The sequence below is a fragment of the Furipterus horrens genome, unplaced genomic scaffold (assembly GCF_987537825.1).
Source record: "Furipterus horrens unplaced genomic scaffold, mFurHor1.1.pri manual_scaffold_7, whole genome shotgun sequence".
Taxonomy (NCBI): Eukaryota; Metazoa; Chordata; class Mammalia; order Chiroptera; family Furipteridae; genus Furipterus; species Furipterus horrens.
The window spans coordinates 12,466,320-12,479,032 of record NW_028327177.1 but is presented as its reverse complement, the minus strand read 5'-3'; the positions used below and the strand labels follow the sequence as shown (position 1 = coordinate 12,479,032).

The 12,713-nt window shown below is 40.2% G+C and overlaps 1 protein-coding gene across 1 annotated transcript in view; it reads right to left on the bottom strand.

The window, feature by feature from the left end:
• Nucleotides 1–12,713, bottom strand: part of SNTB1 (syntrophin beta 1) — a 196,978-nt gene that overhangs the window by 114,889 nt on the left and 69,376 nt on the right. The window lies entirely within an intron of this gene.

The window sequence follows — 12,713 nt, the reverse complement described above, 5'->3', positions numbered from 1 at the left end:
GCAAACACTAGCCTAGTTTCATTCTTTTGCATGTGGCTTTCAAATTTTCCCAGCACCATTGCATGTCTTTGGCTTCTTTGTTGAAAATTATTTGCCCCTATACATGTGGGTTTATTTCTGGGCTCTCAGTTCTGCTCCATTGAACTGTGTCTGTTGTTCTGCCAATACCAAGCTGTTTTAATTATTGTCACTTTGCAGTGTAATTTAAAGTCAGGGAGTGTGATTCCTCTGAATTCATTCCCCACCCCCCTCAAGATTGCTTTGGCTATTGGAGATTTTTATGGTTCCATACAAATCTGATCCTTTTTTTGTTCTATTTCTTTAAGAAAATATCATTGGAATTTTTATGAGGATTGCATTAAATCTGTATATTGCTTTGGGCAATATGGACATTTTAACTATTCATTCCAGGGGCACAAGGATGGTTCAATGTACACAAATCAATCAGTGTAATTCAGCACATTGACAAAATAAAGGAAAAAATCATATGAGCATAACAATAGATGCAGAAAAAGCATTTGATAAGAGACAACATCCAGTTATGATTAAAACACTCAATAAAGTGGGTATAAAGGAAAGCACCTCAACATAATAAAGACCATATATTACAGACGCTCAGCTAACATCACACTCAATGATGAAAAACTGAAAGCTTTTCCTCTAGGATCAGGAACAAGACAAGGATGCCCCTCTCACCATTGTTATTCAACATAGTTCTGGAAGCCCTAACTAGGGCAACCAGGCAAGAGAAGGAAATAACAGGTATCCAAATTGGGAATGAAGAAGTAAAATCGTCCCTTTTTACAGATGACGTGCTTTTTTTTTTTATGTAGAAAATCCTAAAGACTCCACCAAAAACAAATAAACAAAACAAAACTATTTGAAACAATAAACCAATACAGTAAAATTGTGGGATACAAAATCAAAGTACAAAAATCTATTGCATTCCTATATACTAACAATGAAATTTCAGAAAAAGAAATGGAAAAAAAAAAAAACAATTTCTTTTGCAATTGCAACAAAAAAAAAAAACGCAAAATATTTACCTAGGAATAAACTTGACCAGGGGTATGAAGGACTTCTATACTACAAAGCATTATTAAAAGAGATCGAAAAAAACACAAAAGTGGAAAGATATTCCATGTTCATGGACTGAATCAATATCTTGTCAATATATTATCTTTTAGGATAAGTCTACAAGTCATGCAGAGTTTATGACCCGAGCAAGCTCAAGAGGGCTCAGATATATAATAATCAAAGATTTATAGTATTAAATGCTATAATAACAGAAGCAGAACCTGAAAAACAAACATTTGCCATCTAAGCAGTTTATTCTCTTTGTCATGTTTCAAAAAAAAAAACAAAAGAACTTTCTTCTTCCTTTTTTTATCCTTAGTTGATGCCAAAACACTATTTAAAGTAAGTCTACCCACATTAAATATACTAATTATTTCCAAGAAATAATCCCTTCCAAGAAATAATTTCTTCTAGTTCTATAATCATTTATGAACATTAAGATATATTTCAGTGAATCATACCCAGAGTTCATGGAATCATAGATTTATAATTGAATTACACTTGAAATGAAATTTCTCCTGGAACTTAGAAATACATAACATTATTCACACAGAGAATGAAATGAATAAAATTCTAAATTGTTCCATGGTGCTTCTTGCCAAAGCAAGGAGGTCAGGGAAAGATGTATTAGAACTGAATCTTAGCTTTGTATGCATTTCTCTAATATGATAATAAGTTAATTCTGTAGCTACTTGGGAAGGAATGGTACAGACAAAGGTTTCACAGTATGAGACACATCATGAGACAGTAAACCTGTTAATACCCCAGGGGAATTTGTTTCTCCTTTAACCAAAACTGTGAATAGTAATGGGAAACTTCATTGATAATTCACAGACACTTATGAACCATCTATCAATGATGACATGTGTACCCCCCCCATGACCCATTTTACATATGAAGACACTGAAGCTCAGACAGGTTGACATACCCAACATCACATGCACTGTAAGTTGCCAAGTGGGAATCTGAAACCACTTTATGATGCCAGCTAGAGCCATTAACCATTTACATGATGCAGAGCTGTGGCATGCGCCCCTGTTAAAGAGTAAAGGCTCTTCCCAGGACCCAATCATATGTTTTCAGAAACCCCTCTCTGTTTCCAGGAAGAAAAACATCGTAACATGCACTGACTCCATAGTGGAGTGCATTAAGTGCCATCTTTATCATTCTCAGAAATTGTTTTAGAGTGGGAAAACTTGGGCTTAAGAGTTAGGATCTCTCCTTCAGTTGCATGACGATGGACTTCAACTTCCTAAAGCTCTGCCTCCTCATCTATATAGACTAATAAAAAAACATACTTTTTAATATTTAGGCATAATTTACTCAGAGTGAAGTGCTCAGATCTTAAGGGCATCATTCAGTCAGTTTGGATGGATGAACATTAAGACACAGACCATTTCTAGTGACCTTGATATTTCCCTCAGGCTCCTTCTCAGTCAACCCCTTTCCACCTCCATCCCACAGAAAAGCAACCTGATTTGCTTATTCTAGAATTTTCTATAACGGAATTATACAGTACTGTTTTGTGTGTGTGTGTCTCTGGCTTCTTTTCACTCAGCATAATTATTTTTGAGATTCCCCATTGTTGTAGTGTTAATTATAGTTCATTCCCAATAACAATGATTTGATATAAGCATTAAAAGAGATAATTTAGGCCCTGGCTGCTGTGGCTCAGTGGATTGAGCATCGGCCTGTGATCCAAGTGTCGCTGGTTCGATTCCCAGTCAGGGCACATGACTAGGTTGCACGTCAGGTCCCCAGTTGGGGCCGCGAGTGAGAGGCAACCACACAGTGATGTTTCTTTCCCTCTCTTTCTCCTTTCCCCTCTCTCTACAAATAAGTAAATAAATAAATAAACAAACAAATAAATTATAAAAAAAAAAGATAATTTATACTATTACCTTTTGAAGGTATACCAAAAAATGTATATTATTATTATTCAAAACGGGAAGTCCAGGAACTGAAGAGTGCTAGTCAAGAGGAGAAATATTTAAGTCTATCACAGACCAGGCTATGTTTGGAGAAAGGGGTTCATTATTAGTATCCTTAATATCACATTCTTTATATGTTTAAGGATGTCAATACTAGAAACAGGTGTACCTGGCACATGTAGTAGAATTGAATTGAGTTCAGCCTTCCAGACCAGAAATTAATTTTTTCTTCTGCAGAAATAATTTTGATAGAGTCCCTTCCCAGGGTATTCCTGAAACATTCCCTTTTTCCCACCACAGAGATGGGGGCCCACCTATGTGAGAAGATTACATTGAGAGGCCTGCACATAAAAATCCACCCGTCCCCAAGCCTTCAGCAGAGGCCAAAGCCTGTGCTGTCAATGCTGTTCAGCTGTGTAATTCAGTTTTCCAAAGGGAGCTGGAGCCTGGCCCTCACGTGTAATACCAATACAGCATGTTGTAGGAGATTTGGTCACAATAAATAAATCCTTGCTCTAGAAGAAAACAGATTCACTGACATGCATATGCTAAGTCCTTTCTCTCTGCCCAGAGGCATTCTTCCCTAAAAGCATAGCCTTCAAATCTAAATGGGAAACAGATACCATTCCCAAAGAGTTTTCCCAAGAATCAGTCTTAAAGAGAGAGATATTAAATAATAGAACTTCCAATCCCTTGAGCAAAAAGTTCAGAAGCCTCTGTTAACTGGACTAACAGATGAGCTTTGGAAATGACCCCTTGCTCAGGTGGCAACTTGGGCAGGAATGATGGCCTACAGGGAAAGATAAATATATACAAAGTTTATTAAAATATCAAGCCACATTTAAAGCATGGTATCGAAGAAAATATCAAAGTTACTGCAAGCCTGTTGGTGTAAGTTTCTATGCTGCTTCCTGCAGAAACATCTGTTCTTACATTCAACACAAGACACCTCTGATATTTATTGCAGTTGCTGAATGCTAGAAGAATCTGAACTGTTAAACCTTTTGATCTGTCAGCAGTCTTGAATTTCTGTGAAAAGATGAGCTACATAATAGCACAAATTGGAGAAATTTCATATACCCAAAAGACATAGATCCCCATCACAGTAGAATTCTCTTTCAATACACAGCTCTGTAGAAGATGTAAAAAAAAAAAACCAAAAACCACCTTCATCTTACAAATTTCTCTTCTTTTCATTTTCCTCCACATGCATAGCTCCATGTCCTCTCCAAAAGGTACGTTCAAGGTCATTCAGTTCTGACATAAGTCATTCACGTCTCCAAAACACATTTTAGGTTAAATGCATGAAAGTCAAAGCATGCGCCAGGTCTCATAAACTCACGGTATCCTTATGACAGAAATAGGGAATTTGATTCATTATCCTGACTGTTAACAAAGGACAAATTGCTTAGACTCAAGTGTTTATATTTAACTTTTATCCAATGCTCAAGTTTCTTGATTCTCTTCAAAACAATGAGTTTGGCAGTTACTCAACAGAATCCAGAAAACAACAGAAATTTCATCTGCATCACCTGAGTTGAACATCTTGGGGAGAAAAGTAGTTAAGAAAGAAAAAAAGACAGACGTGGGTTTTACAATGTAAAGATATTCCCTTTCAAGGAGTGAAAAGCAACAGGAGATGCCTGGAAGGTGTGATAAGCAAAGAGGGTGTATAAAATCTGATTAAATTTTTATGCAAGATTTCAATGTGACATCATGCACTGAGAGGGAATTACTTGGCACAGAGCAAAGGACCCCGTTCCCAGAAGTGGAAATGACAGAGGTGACATTCTTCTCCTTTCTTTCTTCTCCTCCTCCTCACATCATATTTATTAAACTGCCTGTATTCAGGTTACTATCCTGCTTGCGCAGCTCTGGGAGAAATGTTTTGAGAAACTAATCAGAGTTTAGATTAATCAAAAGGCCAAGGCTCTAACTCATCAAGGCACTAGGGTTTCTGGAGAAAGCAATAAAGAGAACCAGCTGATATTTGCCTGTGATGGTCTCATTTATCTTGGGAAATTCCTTCTGATTTAACCCAGGTACAGTTCCTCAATCCTGGTGTAACTCTGGGGATCCTCTTCTGGGTGAGTCATCCTGAATGGTTTATATCATCACCTCTTCCACTGGACTCTGGGAGCCTTCTCAGGGGCAGAAACGTGCGTCTCTCATCCCTGCTGTTTGGGGGCTGAACTCACAGTTGGTGCCCAATCAATGTCTTCGTGAATTACAAATAATAAAAGAGTAAATGTTCGTACCTCAAGCACATCTGCCATGGAGGATAAAGAATATAATCTGTGCAGAATTCCGTTATTATTATTATTAACAACTTTGACTCAAAACATATTTCAAACTGTTTTCACGTGTGAATAACTTTACATGTTTATCCCTACTGAAGCTGTTACATTATATTGTTAGTTTCTTCACACATTCACACAGAGCAAAACTGATTCCTTAGCCAACATAGTAGGCAAATTATTGTATTTTGTGACGGTCAAAACTTGAAGTTAATCATCTATTCCAACAGCTGACTTTTCAAATATATGTCCTCCCTTCTTTGGGGAGGATGCTAGACACTAAATAGGACTGTTTTTGGACAGTTGATGCCCAGGATGTTGATAGGTAATAAGAAGAACTTTAAGCAATCAGAAATGCCCACAGCTATAAGCAGTGAGTTCCTTCTCGTGGCAGATTTCTCACAGAGCCTGGAAGTTTGCTGTGCAGCATCTTGGAAGGGAATCAAACATCACATTTCAGATAGGCTCAAGGTAGAGGAAAGAGGTCCTACCCTTGACCTTCTCTTCAACCCCAAGTTCTAAAATTTCATGACTTAACACTGGAAAGAGAAGATTTTGCTAAATTTTATGAAGTCGTTTTGGGGACTGCTAAATAATTCACATGAGGGCAAAGGCCACAAGGACCAGATCTTAGGTTTGTCTGAGCAGTAATTTCCTTACTTATCCCTTCACTGTAGTTTTCACAGATTTTAATATTCTAGTCAAGGGAGCTGATTCTCTCTGCCGAAGTCCTTAGCTTTCCCCCAAAGTGACCCTTCTGTTCATAGTTCAAGGTTCTTTAACCTGTCACTGAATCTTGCCCTGGCTCAGCACTCTTCAGGCATCCTTGTAGATCACTTTTTCCCCCAGGAAAGGTGGTTCAGCCTTGCTATGCAAACTAATCTTTGGCTGCCCAGAAAACATTAGGCAGACTGATTAGAATGCTTTGATTCTGATTGTCAAGCCGCTAAGGACTCCCTGATAATGCAAATGCAGTTTAATGTTCCTTTCCATTCTGTCTAAAGGATATGAAATATTGCCAGCTATCACAGAGCCTGGGATGCAGCCCACTGAACTCCACATAAACAGGCCCGCTCTGTCTATATGAAGACCCTTCTCCCACTGCACGAGTTGAGAGCTGACACACTGATCCCTTGCAGGAAGGTGGGCAAGCAAAAGGAATGTTTGGGTGACTCCAGTAGCCCAGGAAATGTGACTAAAACTCCTGCTCACCAGCCGATTTCTTGTATCAAAATCGCCACAGCATACCCTCTCTCTGATTTCAGTTTTCCTGGTGTAGATTCTCAGCTAGCAAATAAACTAAGCCTCCCGAGCACTGACGTTTGCCTTTCTCCAACATGGTTAAGTTTCCAGCTTTGCTGGAGAGGCTGGGCAGGAGTCTACACACTTGACTTGCACCGTCTGATGGGTCCTTCCCCCTCTGCAGATGATAAAGGCCAAGAATGATGTGTAGGGTGAAAGAGAGCCAGGGAGGGTCAAGATGGACTGTCTAGTGTGCACTGTACTCCAGACACAGATATGGGGCCAGAGTCAGAAGCTGCTTATTTAATGCTCACACTTTTAGAGAGAGGACCTCCAGTGTGTTTCTAGAGAAAACAAAATGAAATGGAAAACAGAGCTTTCTTTCTTCAAGTGGCTCAAAAAAGAGAATACTTAAATGGTGCTTGAAGATAGGCTCAAGGTAGAGGAAAGAGGTCCTATCCTTTGAACCAGACAAGAGGCTGTTGCCTAGAACTTGACGCCTAGAGGGCTCCACTCTGGCCTCTTTCTTACCATGCTCTTTTCCCATGGTTCCCTAGAAACTCCAAATGTTATAAGCACTCAGGCAAAAGAGCATCACTGCTATACCAGAAATGAAAACAGAATACTTTCTCTGCCTTGATGTCTATGATTCCAAAACTTCTTTGATACCAGTGGGTGAGGAATCCTTCAGGGCAAGGGGATGTACCCATTTGGAGCCTGTGTCCCCCTTCAGATCCCTGTAATTTCCTGTCTAAATAGCTCCACATCATCTGACTCCTGGGCATGTGGGTATCTCCTTCTTGAGGATCAATGAGCTATGCTCGTGACTCTGAGGTTCTAGGCTCAAGATGGACAACAGAGACACATATTTGCAGTGGCAGGGCATGGACAGAGCTTGAGTGGATTACGGTGTTCACTGTAGGGAAAAAAATGTGTTGTGGTATCTGTGGAACTTGGGGTGGGAGAAGGAGAAGGAGCAGGCCTCAGGCCAGGGCCACGTCTCCCCCTGGTCTCCCACCAGCTCTCCCTCCACTAGTTCCTGGAGTGATACTCCAAGGTATCTGAGAATTGCAAACATGACCCAGAAGAGGTGGCTGAATAGATTTTATTTAGTGTTTATAAATTTGATTGATAACATTAGAAGCTTGAGACCTAGAATAGGTAGACCTTCATATGTATTCATGCCCAGGACTCTGAAAATATTAAGAGCGGGCCAGGTTCTGAGATGCACCCTATTCACTAACTGCTTCCAGAAAGGAAAAGGAAAGAAAGACTAAGCATTATTTGGGAGGTGGGAAGTGAAGGTATTGGGGGGGGGGCACTATGGAGACACTATAAGCATTTAAGAAGTTAAAGGAAATTAAAACCACCACGAAGAAATGAAAATGAAGCACTGTCTCCTGCTGTGTTTTCCTATATACTCCAAATGTTACAAGCACTCATAAAAAAAAAAAAAAAAGTGTTGATTCTTCACAAGAGAAGAAGAAAGCATACTCTCTTCTGCCTTGGCTTTTGTGATTCCAAAGCCTCTTCGATACCGTAAGTTGGAAAGTGCAATGAAGGGCGCGGATCAGGGTCTGCTTCAAACCCCACCGCCCCCACTATTTCAGAAGCAAACAATGGAGTAAAAGAAGGCCTTGCCCAACAGCCGAGGACTTGAATAAAGAAGAAACTCAGCAACCTGGTCATACAAGTTTTCCACAATTAGGTTCCAAGGGACCGTTCCCAGCCCTCCCCTGCTTCACCCTGCATAAGCTCCCCACTCCAGGCATGCCCTTACTTTCTGGGATGCTTGGGTTATTGGCTGGCTCAGTCACCCTCTGCTTTGCTCAGGGTGAGATGGCTCATCTGGCTGAAGTTCATGCCTTCCATCGTTGCCCCATGTAATGCTCTCTCCAAGCTGTGGCACAGCCAATGGAAAGAGATGGTCCCATTGTTGACTAACTGTCTTAAGTAGCATTTGCCCAAAGCAGAGCTCCAGATAAGATTTGGGTGCAGGTGGCTTATTTCAGAAGTGATTCCAGAAGCACGAACAAGGATGTAGGGGGGAAGACAGGGAAGGGAGAAAAGCCAATATGGTGAGCTGGTACCTCAGTGTACTGTTCGCCCAGATTTTACCTTTCCACAGTCATTCCTCATACCATGGGATGCCCGGCCTTTTTTCTCTCTCTCATGCAAGAATCCAATTACATGAGTAGTGGCCAAGACTCAGAAAGTCAAAAGCTCTTATCCTGTTTGTAAAATGATTTCAAACTATCCACATATTTCAACAAAAATTGTATACTCACTATCAAGATTAAAAGGTGGCTCCAACTTTTCTTTCTATCTACTTTTCAATGACACTTTACATTCAATATGATTTTTTATTAGTCTCAGGTGTATAGCATGCTGTCCAGACAAGTAGGTATTTTACAAAGTGTTTCCCCAGTCCTTGATATTTCCAGGGCCCATCGGGTACCATGCACAGTCACTACGGTATTATTGACCATAATCCCCATGGTGTACTTTAGATCCCCATGACTATTTTGTAACTATCAATGTGTACTTGTTAATACCTTTACCTTTTTCACCCAGTCCCCCAACCCCCTCCCCTCTGACAACCATTAGTTTGTCCTCTGTCTATATATCTATGAGTCTGTTTATATTTTGCTTGTTTGTTTATATTATTCTTTAGATTCCACATATAAGTGAAATCATATGGTCTTTGTCTTTTGCTGAGTGACTTTTCACTTAGCGTAATACCTTCTAAGTCCATCTATGCTGTTGTAAATAATAGAATTCATTCCTTTTATGGCCAAGTAATATTCCATTGTATACATGTACCACAACTCTTTTATCCAGTCCTCTATTGATGCGCACTTGGGTTGCTCCCAATGAACACAGGGGAGCATATATTTTTTTGAATTAGTGATTTGGGTTTCTTTGAATATAAACCCAGATGTGGAATCACTGGGTCATAAGGCAGTTTCATTTTTAATCTTTTGAGGAACATCCACACTGTTTTCCACAGTGGCTGCACCAGTCCGCATTCCCACCAACAGTGCAAGAGGGTTCCCTTCTCTCCACATCCTCGCCAGCACTTGTTGTTTGCTGATTTATTCATAATAGCCAGTGTGATAGATGTGAGGTGATATCTCATTGTGGTTTTAATTTGCGTTTCTCTGATGATTAGTGATGTTGAACATCTTTTCATATGTCTCTGTATGTCCTCTTTGGAGAAGTGACTATTCAGGTCCTTGTCCCATTTGTTGATTGACTAGGATTTTTTTACAAATCTAAACCCTAAAAATATAGTGTGTCAAATGTCTTCCATGCAGAGATGACAAAGAAGTCATTACTGCTTCAGCAAGACATTGGGCCAATCATAAAACAGTGCTGCCTAATCACAGCTAATCACAGTGACAAGTCAGGAATGGGTGAGAGAAAATATCATGTTTATTTGGTGAGAAGGAGGATAACGAATGACCTTACCGCTCTATAGAAGCCTTGATCTATGAGTCATCAAGGATTTTCCAAGAGCCTTCTGTAAACTGTACTAAATTTAGCAGTTTAATAGACTTGAGTCAGGCACGAGGAAGAATTTTCTGGCCATAATTAGCAGATTTAAATACTTGAGTGTATGCCTGAGACAGTTTTGGGTAGCCTCCTTGTTTTCTAACTTTTGGGGGGGGGGGTGATGTCAAATCAGTGGTTTCCTAGCTGAATTTCAGAAAACCCTCGGGTGTTACACAGTCCCAGATTTCTACAATGCATGCTTTATGAGCTGGTTAAGATTTCCTTTTTTTAATGAAAGTTTCTGTTTTGGGGGAAAATTGACTTCTGACTATTTAAAAAATGGTAAGTAAAAAGCGGTGCTTGTACACGTATATGTGTCTTATATGTTGAGCACACCAAGGTTTGTGCAGGACCTTGAAATCAAGCTTCTCCCGCAGCACGAGTGCAGCTGATTGCAGCAGCGTTTGCTCACTAGCGACGGCCACTTACAAAGACCTGCCCGTGCGGGCCCTCATCCTCCCCTCCCCGCGCCACCACGACGAGATGCAGTGGCCGGCGTAAAACGGTGACTGTTGTCCCTAACTTCCAATTTAGAAGTGCCGTCTAATCACAACGGCCTCCTCACTCTCATTGGCTGGCTTTTTCATAAGTAAATGTGATAAAGCTGCACTTAGGAAATAAACGTACACAAACGTAACTCTAATGCCACTTTTACTTATGCTATTTATTGGCGCTCTACATGATTTATGTGAAAAAAAATAACAAGTCATGATTTAAAATGGGCTGGAGACCACTGATTTAGATAAAGGTAGGAGGTGAGTGCAGAAAGTCCAACCTGATTACTTTAATACGACACTGGTTCCAACTATATCAGAGAAATTATATTTTAAAATGAAGGAATATTTATGCATTATTAAATGAATAAAGCTTGTTCAAATGAGCTGTATGCAAAATAATATTCTATAAATATATATAGTTGACCCTAGAACAATGGGGGGTCAGAGGCACCAATTCTTCGTACAATTGAAAATCCACAGATAACTTTGGACTCCCCCCAACGTTAACTGCCAATAGCCTGCTGTTGACCAATAACATAAACCGTCCATTAACGCATATTTTGTATGTTATATGTTATATACTGTTTTCTTAAAATAAAGTTAGAGGAAAGAAAATGTTATTGAGAAAATCATAAGGAAGAGAAGATACATTTACAGTACTTACTTAAAAAACCCACATATAACTAGACCCGTGCACCTCAAACCCATGTTGCTCAAGGATCAACTCTACATACACTACATATTACACACGCTACATATTACACACGCTTAGAAGAGACTAAAAATGTATACGTCAATGTTATGAACTATATAAAAAGCCAATTGAAACAATTTTTATAAAGCAAAGAAACATGGCATCTCCTCAGCATCACTTCCCGATACAGACAGTAAATGTGTGGGGGAGAAGAGGCACATGCACAGAAGCAGTGAGGAGCCATACTGCTCACTGGCTGTGGGCGCTGGCTTACACATATAGGCAACTGGGTCCAAGTTTAAGGCCCAGTTCTGTCCCTGAAGAGCTTTTTAACCTTGAGCACACTTGATCTCTCTCAATCTCAAATTCTCTCATCTACCAGATAAAGATGTTAATACCTACCCAGCAGGACTGTTGTTAAAAAAAGAAGAAGAAGAAGAAGAAGAAGAAGAAGAAGAAGAAGAAGAAGAAGAAGAAATATGCTTAGAACCCACGTACCATGCCTCACTCATACGGAATGTCCAAAAAGTGGAGGCTATTATTGCTAGGACATGTTTCATGCCACCAGGTGTTTCCAGTGAGGAAGGCAGCAGGCATGTGAATGAATAAGTCACATGACCACCCAATCATCACTGCCATAGAAACATGAGCAATGTGTTTTGGGACTGAAAGGAGATGTGTGTGATGGAGTGAGAGCCCGGAAGTCAGAAACTCTTGCTCATTTGCCATAATGGAGAGATTACTGCAGGCTCGGCCAAGATATTTTGGGTCCCTGAGCTGTCAAAGAAACCCACGGAAGACAGCAGAGAGGAGGCTTTGGAGATTTGTCAGCTTTTTTGGTGCAGGTTCAGCCTGAGTGCTTGGCAGAGGTGCTCTGTTTCAGGGGACACCGAGCATGGGTGTGGGTAGAATAACCGTCAGAACTCTTGGATGACCCAACAAGGTTTGGGCTTAGAGTGACAACCATGGGCCCAGGCCTGCCTGCTCTAATGAATTCTAGTTGGTGTACCCCTTCTCTGTTACTATAGAATGTGGAGTTCCATCATTTTGTGACGCCTGCTGAGCAGGGGTGTGCATCTCCTGTAACTCAGAATAAGGTTCTCTCCCCAACACACTGAACTCCTCAGCCCACACTACATTCCAGCTTTCAAACTTTGAAAGCTATTTTCAGTAGCTGTTCCCTTTGAGGGAACTGGGAAAAGGGATGAAGTTTGAATAATCTGGTAGAGAAAAAGCACTAGATTTTGAAGACGCAGATGCAAATTAGCTCCCAATATCTTGTACAATCTTTCACGCAATGTAAGATTTGAGCTTTAGAGATCACTTATTCTTTTTTCTTTTTTGGTCTTTTGCTGTTTTGATGATATGCAAAGCAGATAAGAAAGATAAGGCCCCCCCAACAAGGATGATGTCAGCTAGA